At 39.7% G+C, this 6,705-nt stretch overlaps 1 protein-coding gene across 10 annotated transcripts in view; it reads left to right on the top strand.

The window, feature by feature from the left end:
- The window catches only part of GMDS (GDP-mannose 4,6-dehydratase), a 453,335-nt gene that overhangs the window by 28,255 nt on the left and 418,375 nt on the right, over positions 1-6,705 (top strand). The window lies entirely within an intron of this gene.

The raw sequence follows: 6,705 nt of genomic DNA, 5'->3' as shown, positions 1-6,705 counted from the left end.
GTATCTAGTTAAGGATGTATGAGAACTCTGTTTGGGGGGTGAAAACTCAATGGATTTTTCCAGTTCGACCCTGAAGATTTTGTTCTGTTTCCCCCCACTGGTGTCAACTCAATCTGTAGGAAGTGAAGCCAATACACAGATTCTGTGGTGTGTTTTTTAATGGTGGCATTTGCACAATTGGGGGGGGGGATCTTGAAATTTGTGCAAATGGTGTAATTTTTTTTATTGGTGATACTGTACAAGTACTCATGTTTGCAAGTCCACCTGTCTGCTATGTTGCCCCACAGAGGCATATTCCCCTCTTGTCAATATCTTTGTCAGTTTCATCCTCACCACAGGCTACTTCCTTTAGCCCAGCAGAACCATATTTGGTACTTGTCAAAGAATCTGTCAATTCCTCCTCCCCTCACTAGGGAATTGCTGACTTGGAGGGTAAAATTGACAAGTTCTTTGACAAGTATGGAATATGGCTCTGCTGGGCTAAACAAAGCCAATTTTATCCTAGGCAAAAGAACTAAATCAGTTCCAGTTTCCAGTTGAGTATATCCATTCAACAACAAAGCAGAGAGAAGTTCAGAAATGGTAAGTTGCTTTTAAAAGAAAATTAAAATGATCCTAAAAATAACTTACCAAAGCAGTTAACTTGGGGTGGGGGGTAGGAATGAGGCCCACCTGGAGCTCCATAGCATGGCTTACTCTTGTGTTTCTTCGTTGCCAGTCAGGAGGAGACAAAGATCTCAGAGAACAAATGTATTTCAGTCGGAGCTGGGCAGCTCCCAGAGAGGGAAACTGATCAAACAATAGTCTGGGAGGACCTGATCAGATGTCCTCCAGGTAATTTCTGCAGGTACTTAGTTAACCTAAGGCAGAGTCATGGAGGTAGGTGAAGGAGAAGAGTCAGCCTGGAATGTTGAAATGGAAATTGTGGTATCTATAGCTGCCTTGCTATGCTTGGTATTTGTCACAGTGACATTGGGCCAGTCACTGTCTCTCAGCCTAGCTGATTTCACAGGTTGTTGTGAGAATAAAAGGGAAAGAAACAATATGTAACCCTGAGCTCCTTGGAGGAAGGATGGGATAAAAATGTAGTAAATAAAATAGCTATGAATTGTATTTAACTCTGTACTGTTGCTTGAATAAACAAAATGAACAATATAACTGAAGCATAAGTTTCTTCATGACACAGTATTATCAAACTATTGAAGCATATTGCTTGACTTGAGGTGTGTGAATGGTCCCAGTAGTTTCCAAGATAGATATACACCAGAGTACCTTATTATTGGCTGCTTCAACTACTTTCCAGGTGTGGAGTGTGTGGAAAGACATTGGTGTAAGTGAATGGAAAAAAATATAGTTTGGTTTTGTCATCAGATATTAGAGGATTTACACCTCTCCATGTTATCATATGTGACAAGTCCAGTTGCTCTTTGGCTAGCACACAAGTCTGTGTGGATCATTATACACATCCAGAGGACTGCAAAAAGGTTGGCTTGCAAATGATTGTGGTCTAGTTCCTGTCTGAGGTTTTCCATTAATATCCTAAACTGGTTCTGTAGTTAATGTTAGACATAAATGTAATTTCAAATTCACTGTCTGGTTGGCAGAAAGTTAAGAACTTGAGTTCTTGGCTTTTACTCTGTTTACAACTGTCTCCAGTCTCCTTGCAATATGCTAAATATTTTGAAACATAGCATTCTAAAATGTTTTCCTGCCATATCACCTGTTGTCAGATGTGATCATACTTTGCTGCTACTTTTCTGTTCTTAAAAAACTGAGACAGGACTGCGGAATAACTGTGGAATAGCATCAGTGCTTTTCATTAACTTGTGCTACTTGATAAGCACATTTAATCCAATGGTGAAATATGAGGTTGGATCCAGGGATTCATTCTGCCAGTGGTAGCTTCTCCTGAGAGGAGTTCTGCTTAGAATCTCCCGCCAGCAGAAAGGGGAAGGAGGCAGTTTTCACTAATATCTCCCTCCTGCAGCCCTCAGCACCGCCTCCCCCATCCCATGTTCCAGAGGGTCCCCTAACCATCTGGAGCAGATTTTCAGGGCCATAGGCGGCTACAGGGGAGCAGGGAATCAATGAAAATTGTGTCTTTCATTCTGCCAGCTGAAATGCTCCATTAGATCAGAACCCTCCCATGGTTAGAAGGACACATTTGTCCATGGGAGATAAATGCTGGATCCAACACATGTTTTCTATTGAAAGTCTTAAATGAAACTTCCCTCAAAAGGCCTTTTGGAATTTTTAATAAGGAGCTAGAATTCTGAGCCTCAAGTAGTGTGGAAGTCTGATGAATATTAATGTAAATTATGATATAATTATGAGGCCTAATTATAAGACCTTGTTGCCTTAAATGTTCTACATTTTTCAGCAGAGTTATGAATAAGGAGATTAGGGGCTATTGGTGATCAAGACATTCTAGTACATTGAGTAAATAGTTCAAACATTTGTCGATATTCCAAAATCAAGCACAATTCTATGTGGAATAGATTATTCCCTTGTATAATTCAGTTAGGAGACTAGGAAGTTTTACAACTTAGATATTTGGATGTTACTCCCTTATAAAGTAAGCGTAATAGGCTCACAGGCTGCTAATTGTTTGACATTTGAATAATTTGTTTTCCATTATTTGAGAATACTGAAATTACATACTTACTGTGACTGCTTTGTGTCTGAAGAAGTTCACTGACAAAATTTATTAATAGAATTCCAGATGGTGATCAAGTGGATGAGAGAGCAAGAGGTTGGACTTGTAAAACAATTTATTACTAAGCAAAGGGTGGTCTTTTGTCAAGGGTAAGGAAAGCTAACTTGTTAAACCACATAAGTGAGTAGCAGGGGATCTAAAGCCCTGTAGATTAAACAGAGAGGCTCTGGCAGTAAATTTCAGTATAAACAGCTGGAGAACAACACAATTACATTAGGGAATACAGGGTCAGTAGTAACTGTTCACTCCAAGCCCTACTGCAGTAGAATTTGTCATTCTTTAGTTCTTCAGCTTCTTTTTCTGGTCTGCTAAGATTCTGCAGCTTTTCAACTCTATAGCTTAAGCACCTAGACAGGGGTCTGAAGAGCCCTTTAGGTGTACATAAGTGCTTCTGCATGTGCCCCAGGCTTTTGCATTAATTCCCTGCCTGCAGGTTCTCATGCTGTGTGTCAGTAGTTTCTAATACCTTTTGAGTCTGGGGAACAGCTATTGGATAGCACAGGCAGTCTGCAGTCAACAATAGCCTCAGCAGTCTTGCTGCACGCAGATGAATTTCATTCACAGTTCATGCTCTAGTATTGTAGAGCTGCTGCTCTGCAGTACAGCCCCCTCCAATTCATGCCCATCATCTGAGTCCTCATGTATCTCAATAATGCTATCTTGTCTAAGTTCTTTTTACTGGGTTCACACAAATATTTGCAGTAACATAATCTACATTTATTCTGAAGGTTTTTCTTATTGGATTTCTTTTTGGAATACCATAACATAACAGTGGGAAGTTAATATGTAGACATTTCAAAACAACTTTGAAGAGGATGTAATATACATTACATTGCCCAGCCTGAAAGAGTTTGCCCCTAAAATGATGAAGGAGAGCATTAATAAAGTATAGGACAATTGTATATCTGAAATCTCAAATGTCAAAACCTGATTGGGTGCCTAAGAAATCTTGAGAGATGGATTTATGAAATATGGGGACAGAAAAAGATAAACATTGGACTTTTCTTGATTCCTTGTTTCTGATCCATTAACATTTACTGATTTTATTTTCAAATGGGTCTGAAATCAAGATGGAATAGAAATATGCTTGTTTTGAAAGAGCGACTTTCTGAAAATACTAAATTACCTTGAAAATTATGTGAAAGTATCATGCCCTCGCTGGAAGACTTCTCAGAAGAAGAGCTAGAGGACCAGGAACCACCTGCTACCAGCAATAGCCAGGATCTGCCAGTAGCCCAGGAGGAGCCTGGATTCTCAGAGGTGACTACCATGTGGGCATCACCTGTGAAGGATAAGAGTCTGCCTCAGAGGTGAAGGCAGAGAAACCCCCAAGCCCTCAGGAGAGACGCCACCTAAAAAGACATAAACCCAGAAGAAGCGCTAGACAGAGCCAGAGACCTCCTTGTGAAAAAAGGTCTTATTGCACATAGGAGGCTTGCTCAGAAGGAGGACCTTTTCAGCTGCAGTTGCTAACAGCTCACACCTGAGGCATGGGTATAGCTCTGACAGCTGCTGCATAAAAACAGCAGTGTAAGGCTGAGAGAGTTGTTGGAAACAATATTGACCAGATCTTCCTGAATCCAGCTTCCCTTCCCTCAGGGCTGCTTCCTTGATGATTCCTGGTGTGAGTACTTCTGGATTGAATTCTTCTGCCTGCTCCTTGTCTGCTGTGTGGCCTTGGAACCTTGTTGCCTGTGACCTGGATTGTTGAGGCCTGGCCCTTTTGCCTGATCCCTGCTTATGATGACCACTTTGGAACTCTTGGACCTGCAACTGCTAAGCTCAGACTTGGGAAATGTGATAGAAAAGGCTTTTGGGAGGGTGCAAAATCCCTGCCCTGATAGTGCTAGACCATATATGTCCTGCTGTTCAATAGAAATCCCCCAAGGCAGCTTACAGTATCAAGAAGATCCATAAGACATATTTAAATATCATAAAATAAGCATTAATAAGCTTTAACTATAGCAGTCATGGTGACTTCTTAGCAGCAAAAATCTTAAATACCCTAAAAAGTTGACTAGAACACAAGTGCCTTTGCCCGTTGTTGAAAGGCCACCAAGGATGAAGCAGAGTGAACCTCACTGAGGAGGAAGTGCCCCAAATTCTCAGAAGTGTCACTTCTGTGAAGGCCTTGTCCCAAGTAATTGCCTACCACTCTGCCATGAGGAACTATGAAACAGGGCCTCTAAGGAAATTATTTCTATATGGGTAGGTTCATACAAGGCCTTTGATGTATCCTTCCTGAACCCAAACTATTTAGGGCTTTAAAGGTCAAAAACAGCACAGTACAATGGTCCTGTGAGAGACTCTTACTTCAGAGTAATTTAGTTTATATTGCATTTAGTAGATTCACAGGTGTATTGAATGTCAAACTCATTCACTGAAACTGAGGATGTAAGATGTTTCCTTTTAAATGCTGAGGGACTAATTTATGAGATGTCTCCAAAATTAATTCTAGACCGTTGATTGGCTTTGGTAGCACAGGACATCCTCCTAACCTTTAATTATTTTCAGCCAGAAGCGGAAACCCAGCTTTCCCTTTAGCTCCAAGCCAGTAGACAAATTAAAGAGTTTCCACTCATACAATTCTTGCTTCTTAGTTGAAAATAGAATAGTGTCTTCACAAATGTATCAGAGGCCCTGTCTTTGATTAAACTCCTTTATAACTTTATTTATTTCCTAATAAAAGATTGTGCCTTTGTAAAAGTAATCCAGTCACTAAGGCAGTGGAAGTGACTTGTGCTATATGAAACCACATTTAAATTTCAGTGGAAATAATTATTGTATTCAGTAATCAGGCTGAAAATATTTTTAATACAAAGCAGCTTATTTATTTTTTTAGAACTGCATTTAAATTGACTTTCATATAGTTTCTATCTCAGATTGATGAAGTTACTGAGAAAGTGTTACTTTTTTTTCCAAACAACAAAGGTGTCACAATAACTTGCAGCCAGGTTTTTTTTCCTAAGGGACACATCAATAAATGAGTACTGCCTTGCTAAGTGTAATAAGATATATTCCAGGCCCTCAGCTACTACTGGTGAAGAAAGGCAGTATAAAAAACCCACAAACATAACACATGTATGTGTTTTCTTTCTATATTAGGAAGCTGTTGATATGTGTAAATGAGGTCATAAAACGAATATGAATCCTTGTAATCTTTACCAATGTATTCATTTTGCATTGAAACTGCAAGTGTCGCACAGTATGCATGTGAAACCTGGCTAGGTTAGCACTACAGCAGTCACCTTTTACTTCAAAATTGCCCCATGGTAGTCATACATATTTTCTAAGGGTGACTTTATATGTTACCAGAGTGATGTGAGAGCCACTCTGCTGCTTCCCACACTGCTCCTGTAACATCTGTAGGAAGCATTCATGTGCATTAGGCAGCTGGTGTGGTTACGAGGGTGGATAATGTTGACATAGGAAGTATCTGCGTCAGCCATCCCGCCCACCTGATTGCTGCAGGTTGGAGCAGAATTCTTTTTACAAATGTTGCTATATGAAATTTTGAACTGGGAATTAAATTTTACATGTTGAAGGACCTTATTATGGATAATAAAGCTTTATCCATAATAGCTCATATCATATCTTAATAGAAATTTCATACAAGCATGTGATGACATAAGTATTCTGCAACTGAAATATAGTTGTGTTAAACAGCTTTCACTGTCTTCAAATAACTAAGATTGTTACATTATTTGAAGATTGAGCTGGATAGAAAGATCTATAAATATTCCAGCTTTCCCAAGCTTTTTGGGTTGGTGGGCACATCTGGAATCTTGAGAGAGTACAATGGGCATTCCTGTATAATGGCAGCCTTTCAGGGAGTTGTTCATTCATAAAATAGGTGCTGTGGTGGAGGTGGTCAATTACAAAACACTCATTTCCCTAAAGACAAGCTGGTGAGTCTAAGGCTGCATTTGGACATCACTTTAAGCCATGGTGGCTTAATAAGCTACTTACAGAAGCTTATTTTTGAAATA

The sequence above is a fragment of the Heloderma suspectum genome, chromosome 4 (assembly GCF_057233095.1).
Source record: "Heloderma suspectum isolate Gila_16-S chromosome 4, 16-S_ref, whole genome shotgun sequence".
Classification (NCBI taxonomy): Eukaryota; Metazoa; Chordata; class Lepidosauria; order Squamata; family Helodermatidae; genus Heloderma; species Heloderma suspectum.
The sequence above is the reverse complement of the archived record's forward strand: the minus strand, read 5'-3'. Positions and strand labels throughout refer to the sequence as shown.